Genomic DNA, 24,628 nt, shown 5'->3' with positions numbered 1-24,628 from the left:
AATTAGCAAGTATCAGCAAAAAATCCTAGCCTTGGATTTGTTTCCCATTCCAGATAATTCATTACAAGCACTGCCTAATAAATTTAGCAGTTTGAAATTGATTTATGCTGAACCTTTGTGGTATTAACGTTCTTTTTTTATAATTACGAGCGAAAGGAGCATAACCTTTTCCTAATATATGGAAAAGAGATATGCGATGTTTCAGAAAAAATCGTATGTCATTGTTTTTACTTTTTTCTCTGTTGTTAGCCATGCTCTCGGTTCTTCAGCTAATGCTGATGCACAGTGACACATAGTGAAAGTACCAAGACTGCAGCAAAACTATGTGCTTCTGTCTCATTGTTGGGAATACAACACATGGTCTTTTGGCACACTCTGTAATTACTGAAGGAGCCTACAGATCCCTGCAGGGTTCTGGGGTCTTTATTAATACAAAATTAACAAAATCCTTCGTACTCCCTACTTTTAAATGTTGACACAGACAAATAAGGTCTGATTTTAAACTACTCTGAGCAGCACTGGCTACGTGTCTTTGTTTCTCAGAACTATTTCCAACATGATAATTCTCATTATGAAATATGAAGTACATTAATATAGAAGAGACTTATATTTCATTCTACCTGTGAAAGCTACGAAGTACATGCTGTTGTTCTGGATTGGTCCTGATGCTGAAGTAACCTCAAATCAAAGATTTATTTTTTTCCCCCCTCTGGATTGGTGGTATCCCTTACACTTTAAATTCCCATTAATATAGTTAGAGGAGTTGACACTTAAATCCCCAAACAACCTATGTGCAGCTGCACTGTCTATTTAAAGGGCAGCTCTTCTGCCTGGACCCATCCAACCTGTGGTCTGCTGAGGTCTGGGCAAGTGGAGCTGTGTAATGGAGCTGCTATGTGGGATCAGGAAACAAAAGCTGTTCAGGAAATGGTATAGAGTTGTTATTCTGTCTTAAGAAAAAAAAAACACCAAATTTTTTTTTAATACTCCTGAAAACTAGACCATGAGCAAGGTTTTCCTCTACGTCCCAAAATTGTTGAAAAACATCCAGTACCAAACAACTAAGTGAGGAGCTTCATAAGAAGAATGTTTTTTGTCTGCAGAAAATGTAAGTTGAAAAAAGAGTTTTCTGATCAATAATTCTATTTCTACAAAAGGATAACTTTCTATGAATCCATTTTTAATAGGCTGTAAGAAACCCCCCACCCTGGTTCTCGTAAGAGGCACCCATCTCAGCACTGGAAAGCAGCTGCTGCTTGCAACTGATGTTAAAAAAGATCTTACCTTATTTCACCTGGGTGCTGTGTTAGGTCCTGAAAATACCTACAGGTGCCTTATCCTTCTTTCCCAGATTTCCTCTGCAGTTTGGGAGCCCCTGCAGAGATAAATTGTGTGCCATGCATAAGGGCAGAAATCCAGAAGAGCATTTAATTCAAGTGTGTGAATAATCTTATTGAAGTAATTTGAAGTAATCATATGCTCAAAGTTAAGTGTGTGCTTAAAAGCTTTGCTAGGCTGGGGCATGGCCTGTGCCCCTTCCCCAAACACCACACAAAATCAGATCTGTGGCCAGAGATCTACCACATCAAGCAGGATTGCCTTCTGAACTTGAATCTGGTCAGCTGTTTTATACTGTAGCTGCTTGTATTTCATGCCATGTGAAATACTCCAAAATATTGCAGAGGAGGTTCTCAAGAGGTTAAAAAATATAAAATGTGAAAGATGTAGTAAGTGAAGATTGCAAATATGACACAATTGATAAAAGAGTAATTAAAGGAATTATTAATGCTAAAACCAAATATGTTTTGTGTTATACAAGCATATGCCTGGGACTTGCCTGTTAACAAAACTGCAATACACAGAAACAGTGAAAAATCCCTGTACACTAAAAAACTGCTAGAGTGAAAAAATTAAACTTGTCCTTTTTTTGCTTTGTCCATGTTCAGTATAGTCGGTTTTTTCTAAAGAGCACCCCTTTTCTTTTTTAGTGTCCTGTGTTCTTTGGTTTTGTTTTTGATTGTCGTTTTTTGAGAAAGTAAATGTCCTGGATAGTGTGACAGAAGATATTATCACACAGGTAATATACATTACATTTAGAAGCTGATAAAATGGATTTGGATTTCCTTTGCTCTGCTTCAGTGTTGATGATGTTTCAGAAAATGTAATATAAAGGGACTTTCTATCTTTTTATAATTTTAGCTATTTAAGACCAGTATCAAAACCTGGTTTTGAATGAATGTATATGAGTCAGGAACATGCATGATATTAATAACTCTCTCTTCCCTGTACTGCAAGAGAAATAGGCTGTGTTATACCACAGTTTGTGAACTATACTTTACATGTTTGAAATGCTATTATTTGCCCAGTTAATTCAGTTTTAACTGTCCATTCAATTTCAAAATATAAGTGAGTTCTGTTTACCCAATTTCTTACTGGGTGGATGTTGTGGTATATGCAGAATATATTTATGGTTTAAAAGAATGATTGTTCAGCAAACTTACTGCATAATAATCCTTACTTCATTGTTATACAGTAAGTGGTTAAAGCCAAGTGTACATGAATATATAATGTGTTCCTCCAGTTTTGTAGCACAGAAATACATTATAGTGGTGAGCGACTAAGACATTTATTCCAAAGGAAATGCAGAGAGTGATTTAGAAATGCCAATAACAATAATGCAATTACAGTTGCAAAACATCTTAGTTGACCAAACAAATCTTTTCTAAATGCACCTAGAATATTTCTTTAGCACATTTAATTAAGTATATATTCAGCATATTTAGTTTAGGACCCAATTAAGCACCAGAAGCATAGTGGTATAAAATACAGCCCTTGCCTTCCAGGCACTCCGGCTTAAATTCAGCAACAGTTGCATTTGGAGCTATAATACTGCTGCAAAGATGGGAAAGACAATAGAAGCACAAGAGGCCATATTGCAAAGTGGCATTGGTATCTACAGTAATTATAGCAATCATTCAGATGTTCTAGCAGTCGATAGAGCTGAACTTCAGACAGGTTGCAGCTCTTAATTTATTAATGCAATATTTTTTCTTTATGAATTTCTCAAGTCAATCTTTTCCTTGCACATGTGCAATTAGTTGTGTTAGAGTCTCTACAAGTTTTTAGGAATGGATCCTAGTGCAGTATTTACAACCACCTCTGCGTCTCTGGTTTGTATATCAGTGTGTCAAGATGTCTCAGAGGCAAAGAGCAGAACACAAACAGGAAAAGTGACAGTGACATGAAGTTACATCTCTCCAAACAGTAAATCATGATGCTGAAGAAGCGGAAGACTTTGACAATAAGGTCTAAACAGAAGGACGTTTTGACCTACAGTATAACACCAGATTAATGACTCAGTGATACTAACTGGCCCTATTTCCAGTGGCCGATAAAAAGCTGCTGTTGCTGTTTGTCCAGATCCTATCCTGTGCAGTCTGGGTGCCAGGCAGGACGAGGCAGGGAGCAGTGCTCGACATGCGTGCCAGCAGTGACTGTCACTTGGGAGGCCAAGGGGCACCATCCAGGTTCCCTTACTGCGGGGGTCCCGTGCTCACAGGCATTGCCAGCTACCAGGCAATGTTCATATGTGCCTGCCGGTACTTTCCAAGGCATTTGCACATATGCCAGGAAATCGCTTGTCTTCTCCTATAAAGAAAAGCAGCACTGCATGTGCCTGGCTGCATGTTTCTGTCTGGCTGCCCTCGCTCACGGTCCAGTAGAGCGGCTCCTCAAGCTCGGGGATTTTCACAGCTTCATCTTCCCCTTGCATTGTTGTGAGTAGTAAAGCTATCAGTTTTCTCATGCTGTCCTTGATGTGGCATAAAGCTTTATCTCAGGGTTAGAGGAGCAAGGTGCCTTTGTGGTGGGTGGTGCTTGTGGAACTAAGTCCCTTCTAGAACTGATGGGAGGGCTATCGCTTGAGTTCAGGAGCAGGTGCCAACACTGGGCATGGTGTAAACTAATGGCAGAGGCTCTGCCATAGAAGCAGAATCTGCAGTGATATCTTTTGCGACTACCATCATTTGTATGTGTTTTCAGGGTGGGCATATGGTTCACCTTTCTGAGATTCTTTTTTCATTGTTGACTGATGATCCCTGTTACAGCAGCATGTCCTTAAACTCCAGTGTGTACCTGAGGTTAAGGTTAGGCAAACAATGGAAAAATGCTAAAAGGAAAAACCTCTGAATGTCTCGTAAAGGATTTCTTGCCCTTGAAAAATTGATAGGCTGTCATTTAACCTTGTGGCACCTCTTCAAGCTGTCAATCAGATGCTGAACATTTGAGACTTGTGAAGTATGATACGGAGTAACAAAATGGTATCTGCTCATTCAAAATTGTGAGTATTGAATTAATCTCTTGAAGTATGTTGATAACAGATGGAATAAAAGATCATATGGCACAGATCACATAGGGTAAGGTTAACCCCAATGTCCTGCTCAGTGTCCCTTGTCTCGTTTAATGCCACTGCTAATTAACTGGCATGAGTGTTTGCAGCCGTATGTGGGATGTTGCTGAAAGCCTGCTGACTTTTGGCATACCTTGACACAATTGCTACATATACAGTACTGCCTGGTTTGGTTTACTTTAGTTTTGTGCTGGGGACCCTTAGCAATAGGCTCTTAAATGTACTTGTGGGTCACTGCATGTGCTTGCAAGTGAGGGCGGTTCAGTTGCCTCATCAGAAAGCTGGTGAGGTGCTTTGCTTTTCGATCTCTGTATCTGCTTCTCTGGCAGCAGCAGAACCGGTCAGATCAGGCTGAAGAAAATAATGCTACGAATGCAAAGATGCTGGTCTTCTCCCCAAGTTTTCCTTCACATTTTGCACTTCACGTAGATGTTTATCAGGGTTTGAAATAAGAACTGTGGCACAGGGCCCCTCCCTTGTTATAAACAGGAGGATGGTATTTCATGGTAGCACAGCTGTGGTTTAAGTTCAGTAGGTTCCATAATAAACTTTTTCCTCCAAAGCTACATTTAGGTTCAGGGTAAAAATTTTTTTTTTTCTGGCTAAACAAAGGAAAATCTTTCTGTCTTTGTTTGTCTAAGTACTTACATTTTAATATATCTGTGTCTTTGAGTCAGTAAGTGCCAAGTACATTTATGAGTCTGTGTATCCAAGGATAACTGGAACATCCCATAGATTCTCTCTCATATCTGTTCTGTTTATGTTATTTCTATGGCATATTAAATGATGTGACTCCATCAAAAGTACTATGTACAACAGGTCATCTGTGTGCACAGATGATAAATTCAGTTCAGAATGAGTACCAAGAAGATCAGAGGAATGGAGAGCCTGTCTTGTGAGGGAGACTTAAAGAGCTTGGCTTGGATAGCCTAGCAAAACAAAGGCAGAAAGAGGATCCGATTGCTTACCATAAATACTTTAGAGGGATAAACACTGGGGAGGGAAAGGACTGTTCAAGCTACAAAACAATGTTTTCACAAGAATAAATGGATATAAACTAGCTACGAGTAAAGGCAGGTTGAAAATTGGAGAAAGATCAGACCATGAACGGAGTGAAGTTCTGGAAGAGCCTGCTTCTGAGGGTAGCAGGGGACTTTCCTTATGGGAGTTGGTGATCACTTTCCAAGAGGAACTGCACCACATTGTAGCCTGGGACACCAGGGGCTTGGATTTGACATCTGAGAAGATCATTCTCGTTCCTGAGTCCCTGTATCCCTATTTAATGCAAGGTTTGTCTTGTACAGATATGCTGGCAGGGCTCTTTCCCCCCTCATCTATCTAAGAGGGGTACATAAAAGGCTGTGGCTTGCTTTTCTCTCTGAGCATCATGCTGGTGAGATTAGAATCAGGACTTAAGACACAAGAATAAGTAATGCTGTGATCTTTCAGAGGATGTTTTATTTTCATCTCCATTTCTTTTCTCAAATGTGTGTGATGCACAGAGATTTTGCTCCTTTGTATGCCAGTGTTACTGTTTTGTCAGCTTTTTGGCATGCAGGATTAGGAAAGGAATTGTCCTAGTGTTAAACAGTAGACCCAGGGACTGGGAAATACTCCTGCTCTCTACGTGTAGCAGTAGAAGGCTATTCTTCAACCTGAAGGGGCTATAGAAGGTAACACATTATGTTGGCAATTGTTGCAGCGAACGCTGCATCATCTGGCAAGAGGCTCAGCTTGATGTGGGCAAAAAGTGAATTTCTCCTTTGTGCCTACATCCTTAGCTCCCTTGTGATGAAAATAGAAGCTGCTTTAATCTTCCCGAGGCTGACGGAAAGATATCTTGCAGACTGCAAGTCAGCAGTTGCCCACACAATTGTTTGGCAAAATCTATTTTTAAAAGTCCATAAATTCCCCAACCAGACAAATGGGGATCTAATGAAAAAATATCGTCACTAATGTACTACCCTTTTAAAGAAAGACAATACTCTCCCCTCTCCTCCTTTTCTTTTGTGAAAAACCTGCCTATTTTAAAATGTGAATGCCAAGTGCCTCTGAAGAGTGCATCAGGCCAGGTGCTGCCCCTCCACTCTTGCTTCATTGGTGATTTGCAGACCCCGTTGATGGCCATGGGCTTGAGATGCTCCCTCCTGCCGTGAAGGTTTGCGGGAGCAGGATGGCAGGGGACTGCCAGCACCAAGATCCCTGCAGCGACACCTTGGCAGATCGCATGCGAGCAGCCTTCTTGGGCGTGCGTCAGCAGGGCTGGAAATACCAACTAGGAAATCAGGTTAAGCCTCTTCGCGGTTGTTGTTCCCCTGCGCATACCCTCCTTTCCTGCTCACTGGAGTGCGCTACGTGGGTAGCTTTTGCTGACTGTGGAGTCTGCCTCACAATTTTTTTCACTTATTAAAGTTGCAGACTCAGAATGAGTTAAAATTGCCTGTCCCTACCACCATTCAAAAACCTGGAAGATGTAAGAATATACTGTGCACATAAGTCACCTCCAGTAAACACCCTTTGAAAACATAGCCCTGGGCTTTGATCTACGGGCTTGTGTTATTTTTCCTATATTTTAAATCATTCACAAGTGGTTTTCAGGCTGACCTGATGGTCTTTTATGCAGAAAATTGTACAGACTACCTGAAGTGAATCTGTAGTGCAGAGTTTATTTAACTCTCTACCTTTACATGTAAGAATTTCATATATGAAAGGGTTATTTGTGCATGAATGAGCTTGCACTTCAAACTTAGGCTGTTTATGTAAATAGCCAAATCTTACTGTACCTCTTCAGTGTGAAGTCTCCTTTTTGAATGAACAACACCCCCCCGCCAAAAAACAAACAAACAAAAAAACCAAACCAAAACAAAAAAACCCAAACCACAACAAAAAACCTAAAACCAACAACCCGGAATGAGAAGTGATTATGATAGAATTATGGTTTTCAACGTGTATTATTATATATGCCTACATTTAGATTCCCAAAGGGACCAATTTACTAATATTAAGCATTCTTGCAGTAAATGGGATGTGGTAAAGAGAGACCTGCATATATTTTATTTTTTTTAAAACTTAAGAGTTGAATTTCAAATGAATAACAGTAGCACTGGAGTTCCAAATAGCGGGACTTTTTCTAACCCTCTTATTAATTAGGAATTATCATAAGGCAAAATATCTGCATTAATTTGCCAAAGGGAGAATAAAGATTGGTGTATTGCAGTACTCACAAACTTGTTCTCGTGGTGCTGCAATGCACAAAACTTCTAATAAATTGGGGAAAATTATGAATTTGACAACAGGCAATTAATGCTAATCTTTCCCTTTGCAGGGGTATGTTTTATGCTGGTGGTGTAAGAGCAGAGTTATTAGCTCTTCTACTTTGCCTTAATCCATACTACATGAAGCATCCTGCAGTATGTTGTAGAAGTCTGTAAAATGTCTCCTCAATACAATGCTTGTGGCACACAAACACCAAGTAGATGGATTTGGGGATGACCCTGTAGATAGCAGACAGTAAGACTGCTTCCTTACTTTTGCTGTTGCCTTTGTAAACTTGTCATGAGCAATGAGAAGATGCTGTCAGAATAGGTTGCATTGTATTCTTGAGCAGCTCTTTGTTGTGAGCCTGAAATTTGGATGGATGTGATTCATTTTCTGAGTAAAAGAGCTAAACACTTGCTGAAGCAAATGGCAGTTTTTTATAAAGCTAATTATTCAAATTTTTCTTCATATATAATTAAAATCATGTTAAACTATTGCAGAAAAAGAAGCCCTATAATTTCTTGTGGTTATAATGGTGTCTGGTTAGCAAACTCTTGTTCTTCTGAATACTCCATGCATGTAATAGAGCATGGGACACAGAGTTATTTGTGAAATTCTCTCGATGCAGAGCTGACACATAACATAAAAATAAATAGCTTAATGTGTTTGTGTGCATTGTGAGTGAGGATTAATTTTTTTAAGTCCCTATTGTTTCTATTTTTAATTTCTGAGCTGTTTCATATTGGAATAGGCCCAGGCACAATGGGACACTGCAATAATATTTAGGCATTGAGTATTTGCAGCTTTGGTTTGATTTCTATTGCCATTTTAATTGGTAGAATTAATTGGTACTTATGCACACATAAGTATCAGATTTTGGTTTTGGTTCCTTCCTTCTTTCCTTCTTCCTTCCTTCCTCCCTCCCTCTTTCCCTTCCTTCCTTCCTCCCTGCCTCCCTCCCTCCCTTTCTCCCTTCCTTCTTCCTCCCTTTCTCCCTCTCTTCTTCCTTCCACCCTTTGTCTATCTCTCCATCTCTTCCCCCCACTGCAGAGTATTTAGTAAACAAATTCTATTTTTTTCTTTGTGTATATATAGATACAAGGTGTAAAGACACAAAACTCCCTGTGAGTTCACACATCAGTGCTGAGTGACAAAATCCAGTGCTTCCTGACCTGAGGTCCGGGATTACCAGGAGACAATAGCCACATTGTTTGGAGCAGAGGTTAAGGAGCTGGTTTAGCATTATTGTCAAGCTCTATACTGAAATTAATTTCAAAATTAATTATGTTTACTCCTACTATTCCTTCTCGTACTTGTCAATCTTGCTGCATCTTTTGTGTATGTTTTTAGATATATATAAATTTATTATGTGTTTTTTCTTCTCCTGTCCCATCAAACATCTCCACTAAAAGCCAAGTCCTGCTTCACTAGATAGAAGTGTCAATATGCCAAAGGCCAATATTTTTGTACTGCTTTCATCTCTGGTTTCAGTAGCAGAAACAATAGGTATCCACATTTGTTTGTTTACCTTTATAGGTAAACAGTAAAGCAGTGGCCTCCTGTATGTCTGACATGAAATGATTCGAGGTTTGTGTTACTTCCATCACCCAGTGGTCACTAGACCATCCAGCAGCCACAGCAAATCGTGCTTTTGGTCTAACCCAAATAGCTGAGCTGGACCCAGGGGATCTTGTCACCAACAGTGGGAAGAGGAAATTGCCTGTAGCTGGTTAGAGAGAAGGAAAAAGTCTAGATGAGATTTCAGATGATGTTGCTTGGTTTCTGGAGTGCTTGCAGGTTTATGAGTATATACAAGCAAATATAAAAGTTCTCATGTGCCTACACGTACATCCAAATGCCCCATGGCACATATGGGTAATTTCTGCTGTGTTCAAGACACCAGGGTATATCCACAGTTCTCAGCTTTCACTCTGTTGGATTCTGATGTGCCAAGTCCAGTGGAAAGCTCCATACAGGACTGTGCCGATTCTACTGGAACAATGGGGAGGCAGAAGTGGTCTTCAGAAAACAACCTTATGTAAGCCCAAGTAGTCCCTTAGACCACAAGCTTCTCAGAGGAATATTCTGGACATGAGCTTTTCAGTGAGGGAATAGGAAGGTTTTAAAGGTGTAAGAGGCAGACACAGCCCATTAGGTCTCCCTAGATGAGTAGCTCTCTGCACAGTACACTGAAGTGGCTGAGGAATGAGAGTGGAGATTTCTGTAGCAAATCAGAGAGTTTCTCTGCCAGCAGCTAAATCCCATATGGGAGCATCAGCTGCACTTCCAGACAGGAGTGGAGTCCTGTGGCTGCTGGAGAGATAGTGTTAGTTCCAGCCTTAAGATTGCTGCAACTCCCCACAGGGCTTTCCAACCAAGAATAAATCTGTTATTCCCTGACACAAACTGCTGAAGCTGGGTCTTCCCCATCTGCACAGTGCCCCTTTTTCCCCTGAACAGAAATAAGGCGACTCTTGCCTTCCAGAGCTCCTACGGTTCAAGCAGGAACTGATATTTTCCACTGGGTTAGGTTCTGAGAGCTTCGCCTATTCTTTTTACTGTATTCTGCTCTCCAGAACCACTGAGGAAATGGAGGACATTCTTTCCACCTGGATACTGCATATATATAGTAGGGTCCAGGACTGCTTGTTGAGTTTTCACCTGCAATGTTACTTTGCATTTGTTAGCAGTCTGATTTGTGCTGCATCTTTAAAGTCACTGCAGTGCTCACTGTGAAGGTGCCCCATAGACGTTGATACTGCAATTTTTAAGGAGCAAAGATCATTACATTTTAAAATGTTCATTTAGGATTCTGATTTAAAGCCAGAAGAAAAACCTAAAAGAATCTAAGTTAAAGCAGGAATAGTTCCATGCTAGAATAGCTGCAAATAGTAAATTATACACTTAGTTACATTTGATTGAGGGAGTTTATTGCTCATGTGAGCAAAGTGTCTAGCCCCAGGCATTGTGCAGGTAGTTACTGCGCAAGCATACCACCTGCAGCCATGCCAGAATACCCAAACCCCCTGATACCACAATGTTCGCTGTCCTGAATAGGAATTGGAGGTCATGCCAGATTGCATTGCAGTGCAGTGAAGTGGACTAGAAAGAGGCCACCCACCTCATTTGCACTTGTGCCTTACAGTAATAGGTGCTTGAATGTCAGTGGGTGGTGATAAAAGGCTCATTTACTCACCCCCGATGCTGTGCGCACCCCTTTCTGCACGTGTGGTGCAGATGAAGTCTGGGAGATTGCCCGCTGTACTGAGGCCTCCATGTTATTTTTACATCTTTTTTTTTTTCTTATTATTTAATCTTGTATGCTCCAGTTGAGCTACATTAATGGATTAGAATACAGCGTGATCTTAGGAGAATTCCACTACAATGGATAGATAGTTGGATGGACGGACAGACAGATGCAAGTTTAAAGCACAAGAGGATTTGCATATTTAGTTCTGCTTTACAGCCTCCTTTAGAGAGTGGGATTAATGATCTGCTAAATTATCACAGTTGAGAGTCTTCAGCATTAGGGTGAATGCATATCCTGCTAGAGCTAGTTTTACAACTTTTCCAGAGACATTTACAAATCTTACTGGGGGCAAGGAAGGGAGGGGAGCGGGGGATATCTAGTTGTTGACAAAGCAGCTGGTGACTAAAGGAGAAAAGAGAAAAATCAGAAAATCATCCCTTTTCTGGCAGGTCTAAGAGCCTTTCCATCACCCACTGCATGCATTTAGAGCAAGAGTAGGAAAAGTGTTCTCCAAGGACTGTTTGCTTTTTGAGTACTCGAGATGCTATGTTAAGCACTTAACTGCAAGTCAGCTTAGAGAAATGTCTTCCAAAAACATTTATTTGAAAAGGGAAAAAAAGCTCATAAAGGCAAGTGAACTTTAGATGCCTAGCACACCTTTTGGTCTCTGACTTTAAAGATTTTAAAACTGTGGTTGAGTAAGGTGTGCTGCAGAGGATCTGGGGCAAATGCCACTACTGACTTAGCCAGCACCAGCCTCATAAAGTTCCCTTTGATCTAGCCATTAAAGGAAAGAACATTACTTGGCACATTTCTTGGTTACACATATTGCATTCTTTGGTCCCATTAAATAATAATGAATAATAAATGGCATAGTTTGGAACAAAATTCTGCACAGCTCAGTAAGAGAAGAGGACTAACATACCTTCTGCCTCTCATAGATGGAGATGTGAGTGCATCCCAGAGCCCTGCTTAGGGTTAGAGGACTCAAAAAAGCAGGGAACCATTTCCAGCCATTTCACTGTTGTGTAACATCAGTTCTGACATGTTAGTAGAAGAGAAAACACACTCAGGCTTCAGTTAGGTAGAAACAAGGGTGCTAGCTTCTGAGATGACACTAGCAGACTCCCCACCATATCCTAGAGGTGATTCTTCACAAGAACAATGCAGGAACTGAGGCCACCTAATTTTAGGAAACAAATTCATGTTCCTAGATTTGTCCAATTTAATTTAAGGACTTGAGAGCATGGTTGGTTTTGGTTCTCTGTGCAGTGAAGAGAATGACACCATCCTTTTTGGCTTAGTGGGGACTCATACGGGAATATGTCAGGTGGCCATTGGCATTTTAATGTAACAGAGATGAACACTTGCTGAACACTTAGCAGTAAGATTCAAAATCCAGATCTCCTCAAGGAGGACCCATATCTGCCTCCTCAGGGGGCAAAATTTACTGGTTTAGGAGGTACAGATGGAGTGTGCTGCAGTTTATAAGGGAAGAGATAATTCAGGAAAATAAAGCAAAATACATTTTGGCACAGTTTTTCCATTTTCTTTTAACCTCTCTTGAATGCTATGTTTCCCCTTTTTCTTGCCTTTTTCTTTTTTTTTTTTTTTTACTTTTGTTTCACTCTTTTTACTTTTTTTCCCTTGAATTCCCTTCCTTCACACAGCAGTTCCTTTCTATATTTCCCTCTCCTCCCTTTGTGCTCTTCCCAAGCTGACCTTCTGCACTAGCCTGCTCAGCTCTTCTCATTTTTGGGCGGTCCAGCTGTCCCCCATGCCTTCTCCAGAGAGCTGCTCTGAACAGTGTGGCCAGGCTGGCAGCTGCTGGAGCTCTGCAGTGTTACTGAGGTGCACCCTAGTAGAGCCTGAGAGTGGAGCCGTAGGACACGAGCAGTCTTGTGCCACTGGAGCACTGGCAGGATAACATAATACTTGTCAGGAAAGATGTCTTCACACCTCTTGTAACTCCACAACAGATTTCCCTTCACCTTTTCTATAAACAGGGTATTTGTACCATTTCCGTGGTTTGCTCAGCACCAGCTCATAGCCTCCTGCTGGATTGGGCTTGCTGTTATTAATTATTTGTATTTATTTAGCCTTCTGGAACACCAAGGCACGATTGTGCAGGAAACTTTACACCCGCAGACAAAAAAAGGCATCTCTCTAGCCTAAAAAAGAAAACAGCAGACAGCTATTTGGGGAGATCACATTAACTCCCCCTGGGCTGACGTGGCTGCTGAGTAGGAGCTGTGGTGCATAAGATACAGAGGAAGTTGTTTCCTTTCTCTGGGTCTGGCCGTGGGCACCTTGTGAATGCTGGATCTCTTGCATTGTCTTGCATTTTCTTGCATTTTCATTGTTTTTGATGTCTTTCAAGGCATACAACAACTAGTTTTGACCTTGTTTTTTAAACCTTGATTTCTTGCACCGATTTCTCTGTTTCTAATATTTCTAATATATATATTTCTATATATATATTTCTAATATTTCCTTTCCCTCTTTACCCACTTTTGCCCTCCATGCTGCAGATCCTCATAGCCTTGCTGCTGCTTTTCCTTGTGGCACCTCCTCCCCTTCAAGTACCACTCCCCTGCTTTTGCTCCCCCTCCTGCTCCCCAGCTAGGGTTCGTCCTCCTGCTTTGCCTCTCCCCAGCCTCTCTGCTCTTCTGTTTGGCTACCTGCAACAGAGGAGGCAGGGGAGAGGCAGGAAGTAGTGGTAAAAAAAGGAAAAGTCACCCCGCATGCCCCCTGCCAAAAGTGCCTCCCTTACCCTGCAGCCAGCTTAGAAAAAATGGAGGGAGATGCCCAGAGGGTGCCCCAGCAGCAGAACCTCCTGTCTGCAGAGGACGGGCTGTGGGGTGCTTGGGGGTGCCAGTGGTTTTCCACCACCGATGCAGAGAAGTCACTCTGACGTCAGTGCACCTTGTGCTGGTATAAAACTATCTAAGCCAAAGTTCAGGTGAAGGGCAGCCATGTAGCCAGAAAGTCATGTGTCTCTCATGTTGGTTAGTATGTCACTTTGAACAGCTCTTATCTGATATTATTATGACTAACCCAGCGCTGACAGCATGGAACAGATTACAGGAGCCATGTGATGATTATTTAAGGCATCGCTGAGTATAACACGCAGCTAATATTAACCCCTTCTTTCCAGAGCAGCTTTGCCGCCCTGTGAGTGATGCCCGAAGCAGGCACCTGCTCTACCCTGCCCTGCCCTGCCTGGGAGTGCTCCTTCACTGCACTTACCTTTGGTGCCATGTTTCAGACAAGGCTATTTTTGAATCATTCCTCTGTTTTAATGTGGTCTTACAGATCAGAGCACTTCTGCAGGCTATGGTTGCTTCTCCCCCCCCCTATTTTTTTAATTTTATTTTATTTTGTTTGATTTTTTTCTCCTTCCTTTTTTTTTCAAAAAATGAAGGATCAGTTGTGACAGGTGCCTGTATTTTATATTTCCTGTGGTAGCATGTGCCAATAAAATTCAGAAGCCTTTTTGTTTCGTTATGGTTGATCTTTTAAAGTTATTGAGAATGACGCTGAAGTCATAGCTGGCAAAATAGACCTCACTGTTCTACATAAATGTCAGCAGTGCCAAGGCAATACATTCTGAGAGGTAACAATTCGTGTGCTGACGGGGAAGGCGAGGTGTGCACACATACTGTACCCTTTAAACAGGCTGACACCTGCACCGGGCATTTCAAAAACAATGCCAAAAATGCAGCATTATATAAAGCCTGACAGTGGCCCTGACTGTTCAACCACTTTGACAAATGTGTTAAATGCCCTTTTTTGAGGGTCCCAGATGAAAAAGCTTGGGTTCCTGGTGAAGGACTGTGGTCTCTGGCAGGCTGAGGCAGCTCGGGCCATGGCGTCTCTCCTTCATGAGGTAAGTCAAAGGTGCAAAGAATTTAAATTCCACACCTGGAAATTCTGGTCGCATGAGTGGCATTACTCATGTGGTAGTGCGGAGGGTAACGTTAACACCAGTGGCCTCTGGAGCAAAAAGGGAAACACTGGTGGGCTCTAGTTCACACTTAGCTCCTCATGTGGGTCCATGTGCTGCTGGGTGGGAGGCACTCTGTCCCCCCTTGGGAGCTGCCTGCTGGCACCCTGTGCCCCCCAGCAGCATCCATGGGCAGGGACCAGGGTGACATAAAGTTTAGGTATTGGGATCAGCTTTCTTTTGCACGAAGGGAGGATGCAGGAGTGTGAAATTTGTGTTAGCACCGTTGTGAAAGCCTTTCCCAGGGCTGTGAAGCCAGAGGAGGTTTGGCCACTGGTTTGGTTGGGAGCCAGGTGTTGGGAGAAATTGTGCTGCTCCCCTGGCCCTGCATATGCAACTATATTTCTCTTCCTCTCATGTCTGCAAAACCTAAGAAAAAGAAAATAAGTGAGAAAGGTGGAGAAAGTCTGGAGAAGGAAAACCAGGTACCAGCCCTTCCCTCCATTTTAAACTCAGGGCCAAACCCAGCTGGGATCACAAGCACTACAAAACATGGTTGAGACTAATTACAACTGAGACTCAAAAGGTCCATAAGCTTTTGGAAAGGGGCTCAAAAGTCCCTCAGATGTAGCCATGAACACTCTTTGTTTAAATTAAAAGAAAAAAAAAGGAGGGAAACAAAAGAGAAACAAAAATTCCCTTGGCTCTACCACCAGCACATGCATAAGTGAGTATGTTGGCAGAGAGTTTCCATGTGGGATTTGTATTGCTTGAGAAGGAAGGGGGGGAAATGACACACTGAAAAAGTGCAAGGATTCCTGTGCTGCTGAGGGGATTTATTTCCTCTTCCAGCAAAACTGCAAAAGTTAGAGCTGCTGAGGTAGGAAAAAGAGAACAAGTGGTTGAACTGTGTAATAGTAATACTCATAGTAGCCGTGATAGTACTGATTCCCTGTGAGCTTTGGAGTGTGCTTGAGCCCAGCTCTCAACACGCTCAAACATGCTGGTCACTTCACCCTGCCTATCATGTATCGGAGTTGCTCCATGTGTAAAACATGACTGATAAATTGCTAATGTGCAGATTTGTGATGAGCTCAGACCATTAATATTTTTCTTGCTTGGAGATACTTTATTAGAAAGTGCATGCAGTGCTAAATCATTACTTTTTTCTTTTCTTGAGCTGAATTACTTTCAGAAAAAAACTATTTTCTGCAGATGCTCTATGAAATGTTTGTCCTAATGCTCATTTATTGTGAGTGGCACTGATGGAGCAGGTGCTGGTATGAAGCAGATGTATCTGTGTAATAGTTTACTTTGATGGCTCCTTTAAGAGGCTTCATAATCTTTATATTTTACCATTGGGTTTGGAATTTTATGCTCCTTTAACAGGTGTATTACCTTGATCAGATGTTTTCATTTTAAACTATTGACTTATGAGCACATGGCCTGCAGGGATTGATGTGCAGCAAATTGATTCCTTTTAAAAGATTTATTCTTATATTCTCTTTTTATTTAGTGTAGGAGTTCACTAGAAAACATAAATGATTGATAGTGACAGTTCATGAGTAAAACTGAAAGTGTCCTGCAATTAAAACCTTTGTTTCCCTTAGTTTTAATACTAGAAAGAAATCAGTAAGGATGGGAATACACATAGAAAAATCCAGTCTAAAATCAGAGTTTCGTTTTCTGGTTTAACATTTAACAAAACCAGCTTTTGAAACATTTCTTCTCCACTCACAGCTACTATTGTTTCTGTGTACTTTTATCATTCAAAGAGTTCAAGCTATTTGAAGAACATGTGTACAAAGATTACCTTAAAATGACTCATTGTAAAAGCTCCCTACCTGATGAATTTGTCCTATTGGAACCAACATCTATTTTAATAGAATCCACTAAAAAAGCTCAATCTGTTCAGCCTCTGAGATGGAATGCAACAGCAGAGTCCTGCCATGAAAATAGCTTGTGTAATCAGTGGAATATAAATGGCAACAGCATCTTGTACTCCCTTTTATGATGGTGGAAAGAGAAGGAATTCAGTGGGCAGCCATATGACCAGGTCCTGCATGACTGAGGAGCTCACATTTTTGCATTGTGTTGTAGCACAGTATCTCTTATGTCTAAGAGGAGGTAAATTGTTCCCGTGCCTTGTGACCAGAATCTCTGTCTAGAGGAAGAAGCAGAATAAAGGACCATTATTTTAGCAGAGGCATTAGAAATCTGTGTGACTGCTGGAAGCATTGATTAACAAAATATTTTCTCATAATGGCTAATACCCTTCTGAAAATAAGAGCAGGGAAGCTGCTTGAAACAAAAAACTGCATATATGTCTGAGCAGCTTACAGTTTTAAAGCACTGCCCATGCTGACAGAAGAGGCAAGGATATGACAATTACTGAAAGTTTACTTCAAGAATAAATTTAAAGCAGTTTTATTCTACGAGTGAACCTTCTACATGAATGCATGACTTGTGTTGGTGCCAAGTGTGGGTGGCATTTGTTAGACTCTGGTTGGAGTCCAGTCTGCATTGCTGCATGAAATGAGTGTGATGAGGTCAGGTCAGTCCTTGCTGAATGATAATCCACATCATAAAGCTACTGTAAATGATTCAGCATGGTTTAGTATTATTTTCAGCCAGTGCCCAGGAGAGGCCAGGACTGAGCTAGCATTAAGAATGAATTGTCCATGCTTCCCACTCTTATATAACTGAGGGTGAAAGTCACAGGAAAGTACGTTAGGAAAATGAGCACAGCCTTTTTTCACAATACAGATTACTTGTCTTCCTTAAACAAAGGTTGTGAACCAGGGTGGAGGGATTGGATATGGTCCGCAAATGTGTTTGGTTTTCAGGATCTCAGAACTTCCTAGAGAAATTGAGTTATGATTCTGCAAGTTGACAGAACTTTTAGGAAAGTTGCTGAATACCCTCTACTTCCGCAGCGACCAGGGTAATTTGCCCCATTTTTGTAAGCAGTTTGCATGTTTAGTTTGCACCTTTTAATTTCTAAGTGGTTATAATGTTTTCGTTTATTGCTGGCAATTCAGCTGCAGACAGGTTTTTGCTGCAATTGGTGGCCACTGTGATTTTTTTTACAGTTTTTTTTTACTTTGATCTCTTATTAAGGCACCTTTGCAACATTAATTTGATTAAATTGCAGTTTGAGTTCATACCAAATTGCCATGTTCTTCTGTTGTCACCCACTAAAGGGGCTGAAAAAGTTCCTCATGTAGATACATAGGTAGTTTTTTCATGTGTTTGTAGAAGACTACTAAAAGGAAGGCTGGGATACAGGACTTCAGAAAGGGACAGACCAAAAGAAAAGAAAGAAAATTTGCAAAAGTCAGAAACCATAATTCCTAATTGTCTAAATTCATTTTTTAGCAATTACATTCAAGCTGGCCTGATGTCTGTGTGATTGCTCCACTTAATTCTGTAAAAAACATTAATATTGTGGGGTTTTACTCATGTACTAGGACAAAAATAAACCAGATCTCTGTGTGCTTCAGACTTGGCTAGCGAGTCCAGCCAAGAACAGATGAAAACTCTGCCAAGAACTTTTTCATTGAAGAGTTTTCTTGAAGCTTTAAGAGGGGAGGATCAGAGCTTTGCAGACAAAATTGCTGATTCCTGCTCAGGGTGCTACTCTCTCTCCTGTGTTTGAGACTATCCTGCAAACATGGGCGGGGCATCTGGCAAACCTAGGCTGGGTTCAGTGGCTGTGTTTGTGCGTACTGCTCATGCATGAGGACCATTTGACTTGGGACTGACTTAAAGCAATACCTGCTGGATTTTGTACCTGTAGTTTTAAGAATTTTGAAACCTTGGTGGTTTGCATTGCTGTAAAATTGTTTCAGCCTGTCCCTGCGTGGTAGGAGGTCGAGGAATTGTTCATGTTACTATCTCATGATGGAGTTTACTCAATCAGCTATAATGTTGTACTAGTGCAGGCCCCACACTTGAGCTCTTCTTGCCTCATAGAAAGGTCAGTACTTTTTTTTCCCCCTAGTTCTTCAGCAGTTACATTCTTCTTACAAGTACAAATGTGTTCCTTTATTTAAAGACTTTTCTCTCCTTTAGGAGTGTACAGTTATTTCAGAGGGGACTGTGTCCTAAAAGAATAGGAAAAAAATGTTTGTTTCTGGTTTGGGTCTTTTTTCACTCTTTTATATAAAGAAATGCCATGAAAAAGCCATGAAGATAGAGTTCATTATGTTAATCCCATCTCTAAAAGCACTGCTGTGCTGCGGGCCTTTGTTGTCAATAAAATGTCAACCAATGGCATGTACAGCATGTTGTGCAGACTTCGAAATGCCGCAGCTGTAGGACTGTGGTGTGTTTTCTACACAAGAGCTGAGAAATATGGGAGGGATTAATATTGAGTGCAAGCCCAAGTGTTAATACAGAAAACCAAAGCAAGGAAAAAACCAAACCTTACAAAGAGTTTTCTTCAGCATATTTTTTAAAATTGGTTGTCATTCTTCATACTTTAAAAGACATCTGTTCACATTTCATAGTTTACCCATAGTTTATCCAGGAAAGCTGGTATACTATTTTGCTTTCTCACAGGGGTAATATCTTTCCATGTGTTCATGCCAGTGTAGAGCCTTGTAGTTTCAAAGAAGAGCAAAATCTAAAAAATAGGGACCTTTTGGTGCTATAACATAGTTAACATGTATCATGTTCGTGATAATATGTGAGTCCCGTGAAATACCAGAAAGCAACTTGCCTATTTTAATTCCGAGAAAGAAGATTTTTGTTCAACACTGATCCATTTCATGAAATTGTGGATTTTGTGTTTTAAAGGACCCGATGCCTTCTTAGTACAATTGTGACCAGTTTGCAGGTCTCCTCTCCTGTTGTATGCGTGCCTGGTTGCAGGAAGGTGAGCCAAATGCATTAATAATATGACCCTCACCACCAGAAAGCAACGCAGAAAATACTACTTTCCTGGAAATGTATTTTGTAGGTGTGGTACACAGACTAAAGGACAGCACCATCTTTCATTCTCCCAAGCAGTGAAACAGAAATATTTTCCAGAGTCTGGTCATGGGGTAAGGAGAGCAAGGAGCAGGTAAACTACTCCTGTCCTAACACTGAAATAAGTATCACACCTTGTTTCTCAGATGTAGTATTCAGAAATTTTTCATATTTTCTTGGCAGAGCCATCTCTGCTTTCCACACAGCACTGGTACAGTGCTAGTCAGAAGTGTGCTTTAATACCAGGTCTATGTTACAGATCAGTTTCTACTGATTTTCAAGAAAAACTAAATACATAGCAATGAAGAGTGCAACAACACATACTGTGCTAGTAAAACTTTTGAGACCAGTGATTTAGTTTAGGATATGGGATGGGGGTTGTCATGTGGAAGTAAGAGGTATGAGGGATGATGGTTGTAATTTCATGTCATGTAGGAAGTTCTAACCTAATACCTGACCATAGCATTTTCATCTCCATTCCACTTTCACATTGGTTTCAGTGACCTGATGGCAGAAGGAAGAGACACATTGTTGTTATTGTTTGATACATGTGAGCCCCTGTGGCCTTCCCACTGTATTTGCCTGGATAGAGCTTTGCCATCTGCATGGTGGGCCAGGCTCTCTGCTGTGCAACTCTATCCACCTCTCCCTGGAGCAGCTTTGTTAGGTTTCATATAATTACAATTGATGTCTCTCAAAAAATATTGCATGTTATGTTTTATGTTCCTTTTTGACACCTTGTGATAGGGTTTCTTTCAGCAAATCACCATGTGCAAAATGTGGAAAGATTGCAGCTGTAAAATTAATTTCATTTGTATTTAGCCAGGTGTTGTTATTAAGAGGCAACTGAAATCTGGCATCATAAATCCTCTTCCAGAAAAAAAAAAAAAAAAGGAAAAATTAGTATCTGCATTCAGTGTTTCTCTTTTCTTCCAGGCTCTTTTTTATTGTTTCACTCAACATGCTGATGGTGCCAGGTTCCTTACAGCCATTCTCATTTTGTCTCTCGCTCATTTGTTTGCTGATTCAGTAGCTACAATAGTGCACCCTCCCTCCTTCCCTCCTTTCTTACTTCCTTTTTCTCCTTCTCCAATATGGAGGTAAACAACTTGAAAAGTACTTTCAGCAGCACATAAAAAGGTTACACTTGCAACTGGCTCTGCATCCAGGGATTCTATGACAAGGTGTTTTATCAAACCTCATTTTTTTCAGTGTGGGGACATCTCTTTTTATGTGCAATATGAACATGTTGTCTTTATGTATGGGCTGGGGGCGTTACAGGTAGCTCCGAAACAACCTGCACTTAGAGAAAAGTAATTTTCTACTCAGAGGAGAATTTGGATTTAACACAGGGAGCCAGGGCTGTTGTCAGGGCTTTGGTAAGTGGTGTGGTCTGTTGGACTAAGTTAAGCAACAGTGCAGGACTTTCTAAGAGTAGGTATGAGGATGAAGAGGTGCTACTTTTGCACAGAGCCCTTGTGACTCAACTGACATTTCTACTTGGAAGAATTCCCTTTCTAACGGTGAGAAATATTTTAGTTTGTCTGCTTGGCCCTCTGTGATATGTTCCTACCTCACACTAATGCCAGTCGTATCAGATCGTTCTAATTATAAATGTGACAGCTCTGAGAATTTGGATTTTAAAATCCTGGAGGGTTTATGCAACATTTTGCGACTCCAAACCAAAAAAAGTTACTAGTAGACTTAACCAAATTAGAAGGTGGTGTTTTAGCCACAAAAGCACCTAGTCCACACCCAGATTTGAGCCAAGGAGTACGTCTGGTATATATGTGAGAGAGAAACGAAAGTATCCTATGCCTTCAGATTAGTATCAGCAGGGTCCCCTGTTTCCAACCATGCTCATTTGCTCTAAGTCATGAAATTATTAATGGAGAAATTTTCTTGTAAAATAGAGCAGCAGTTCTGATTTACATGACTTCTGTGCATTTGCAAGTATTTCCCCCCCTATGGCTAGAGCTGTATTAACAGGTTTTGTTCCAATAAGCGAACTAACACGCATGTATTAAGCAGAGGTCTCGGGGAATCCAGTCTCTGCAACAGCTCTGGCATTCCCTCCTGTTTATTTATTTGCACTGATGAAGACGCCTCTCCTCTGTGCCATCTTTTTGCCCCCCAGCTTAGCTACTAAGCAGCCTCTTTGGTGTCTGCAGTGAATCAGCACTTCTGGCAGGCTCGTCGTGCTCTGCCTCCAAGCACGACTCTGGTGCGGCACACAGACAGACCCCTCTTGGTCTGGTTCAGTGCCGAAGGAGCAGGGCTCGGCCCTTAAGGCAGAAGTTTTCCTGCAGTTTTACAAAATACAAAAGTCGCGCTGAATTTTACTTTCCTTTAGGAAGAGAAGCTTTTTGCTGATGGTGATCCAAGGGATATTTGCAGCCCCATTTAAAGCACTGTGTGGGCATTCGGATAGTTTGCAGTAAGTGTAATAAGTATACTAAGAAGTAAAAGAAATTTAAACTAGACACATTGCACTTTGAAAAGATGAACCTTATAAGATTCACAGATGTTTGAGAATTTTGAGAAACTCTCTGTAATAACTGCAGAAAATAAACAAAAATCCAATAGACACAAGATCTCTCTCTCTCCTCTCCAAGTGTGTTTGCAAATCCTTTTTTAGGTCATGCTACCTAAAAAAAGGAAAGGAAGAGAAGTGAGTCCTATTTATTTCATTACAAGGCCAATTTTCACACACAGGAAGGTCTCTCACTCCAAAGAAAACCCCACAGAAGATACTCTGAGCCTTTGGTAATGTGTCCCAAATTATTCATATCTTCTTTGGTCTGGCAGTACAGAGCAAGAGGGTGTTTGTAGACCCATTGCCTGAGTGAATAACACTTGAAACCACAGCTAATCTCACTGAACAAGTTGGTGAATATAGTGTTGAATTAAGAACTCAGAGCATGGCCCATGGGAAAGGATAAATCCTTCTTCACTCTAGTGTGTGGTAAGGCTGTTATTGATGGGGTTGCAGAAGGGCAGGATCAGGCTCAGTGTTTTGCTTTGAATGCATTTTTCTTAAATGGTAAGGGAAATTAAAATAATTTGCTTCCAAAAATTGTATTCTCATAACCAGTACAGTAGCAAGATGCAGCAGGATTTGGAGGTTGTGACCTTTATTTTTGTTGTTTTATTGTTGAATAGTTTTTTTCTCCTTATGTTCAAATCTAAACTCAAATCTTGGCTGAAATCCTTCATGTGAGTTTTCACGTGTGGTTCTGTAGGCATTGTTTTCCTTGACTTCCATTGGCGTAAATAGTTAAATAACTGATGAAACTGTAACTATCTCGCATTACTTCTCTTCATCAGATAATTGGTGCTTTGCAGGCCTAATATGCAATATGTTGATTACTGCTTTTGTTATATTAAGGAGTTTATTTTTACTGTACATCAAATTTACTATAGATTAGTCTCCTGTATGCAGTTCATTACATGTCTTAGATGTGGTTTTCAAAGTGATGTCAACCTTTCCAACCTGCTTGGGAACTGAGTTCTGCAGAAAATTATAATACAATATATGCATGTGAGGCCTGTCATCTTGAGTGAGACATGGAGACACTGGGAACCTCCAGGGTTCAAAATGAGCTCCTGTTATTGGCTCTGAAGCGCCAACGCTCTAAAGGTGGTCTCAAGCAGACCCTCCTCCTTTTGTAAGTCATGCAGAGGGAGTGCCCCACAGCATAAGCTGGTCAGTGGAGTGCTGCACATCCGAGGGCATTCCTGTGCGTCCATTTTGGACCGTGTGTGCTGAAGTGTGTTCGCCTCAGCTGTGCAGTGAGCTGTATGAAAGAATGTATACAGGTGTTGGCACTTTGGGTCATATGAATAGAAATGGAGCCTGTATTTTCAAAAGTATTTTCATTGTCTTGGGGATTAATGGGAAACTTGATCATCCAGTTAGTGCTGCATACCCTATGTATTACACATCTAGTAGTATGGGTATGTTTTTTAAGGTGATGGTTGTGGAGAGGATTATGTTTTTTTCAGTTTGCTTTATTAAGCCAATTAGAAATGTTCAAGACTAGGAGGTGTTTTTCCAGGTCTTACGATCCCATTAGTGAAAAAACACAGGGAAAAGTCAAGCAAGCAATCAGAGTACGGATAAGCTGTTTAAATAAAATACAGTAACTAACTTTTGGTCAGGTAGCATCTTGCCGAACAGTCTGATTATTGACTACCCAGGCAGTTCTGCTGATATGACCAACATAAATTCATCTTTGCTTCTTTTTTTACTGATGCTAATGCCAAAGAAACAGAGGAGCTGTAGGAAAGGAGAGCTGGATTCAATTCTGGTTCATGAATCACATATTGAATTGTCAGGAAAGGAACAAATTCTGCCCCAATTGCCACTATAACTATGATAGGTTGTACTCATGTGCCTCAGGGCAGAATATGGTCTGAAATGAAATAGATGAGGTCAAAATCTGTTTTCATTGATCACAGAGAAGGCAGTGAAGCTGTAGAGGCAAATGTGACAGCAAAATATTGTCAGCAAGGACATTCCTCTTGCCAGTGATGCATCATGGCAAAAAGAAGGCTGTTTGATTTTCAAGCTCCATGATGTCTTGGTCGGGTTGATAAAAAAAACCAATCATTCTGTAAGCAAGTAAATTGAACTGAAAGTAAGAGACAGTGATTGACACTGAGTTGCAAGATGCCATTTATATAAAGTCTTTTTGCACTGAAAAAGAAAGGAGCGTTTTGGTTTTGTTGCAGAAAGTATTAATTTTTATTTTCTTTTTGCTTATATTTTTAGGATCTTGCAAAAGGGAGA

The 24,628-nt window shown here is 40.9% G+C and overlaps 1 protein-coding gene and 1 long non-coding RNA gene across 4 annotated transcripts in view; one reads left to right on the top strand and one right to left on the bottom strand.

Annotated features, from left to right (window-relative positions):
• PPARGC1A (PPARG coactivator 1 alpha) overlaps nucleotides 1-24,628 on the top strand; it is a 367,739-nt gene that overhangs the window by 259,679 nt on the left and 83,432 nt on the right. The gene's annotated exons all lie outside the window — the stretch shown is intronic.
• LOC127472152 (uncharacterized) overlaps nucleotides 1-24,628 on the bottom strand; it is a 32,435-nt gene that overhangs the window by 2,474 nt on the left and 5,333 nt on the right. The window contains exon 3 of one of the 2 annotated variants that reach the window (XR_007904885.1): nucleotides 1,285-1,375. This is a non-coding gene — a long non-coding RNA (uncharacterized LOC127472152). Of the gene's footprint in view, nucleotides 1-1,284; nucleotides 1,376-22,336; nucleotides 22,485-24,628 lie in introns of those variants that run through there. The other variant, XR_007904886.1, reaches the window with a different exon arrangement.

Source organism: Manacus candei, unplaced genomic scaffold (genome assembly GCF_025592945.1).
Source record: "Manacus candei isolate 608988 ecotype Guabito, Panama unplaced genomic scaffold, ASM2559294v1 h1tg000028l, whole genome shotgun sequence".
In the NCBI taxonomy this organism is placed as follows: domain Eukaryota; kingdom Metazoa; phylum Chordata; class Aves; order Passeriformes; family Pipridae; genus Manacus; species Manacus candei.
Note: the sequence above shows the minus strand (reverse complement) of the source record. Positions and strands in the feature narration are given on the sequence as shown.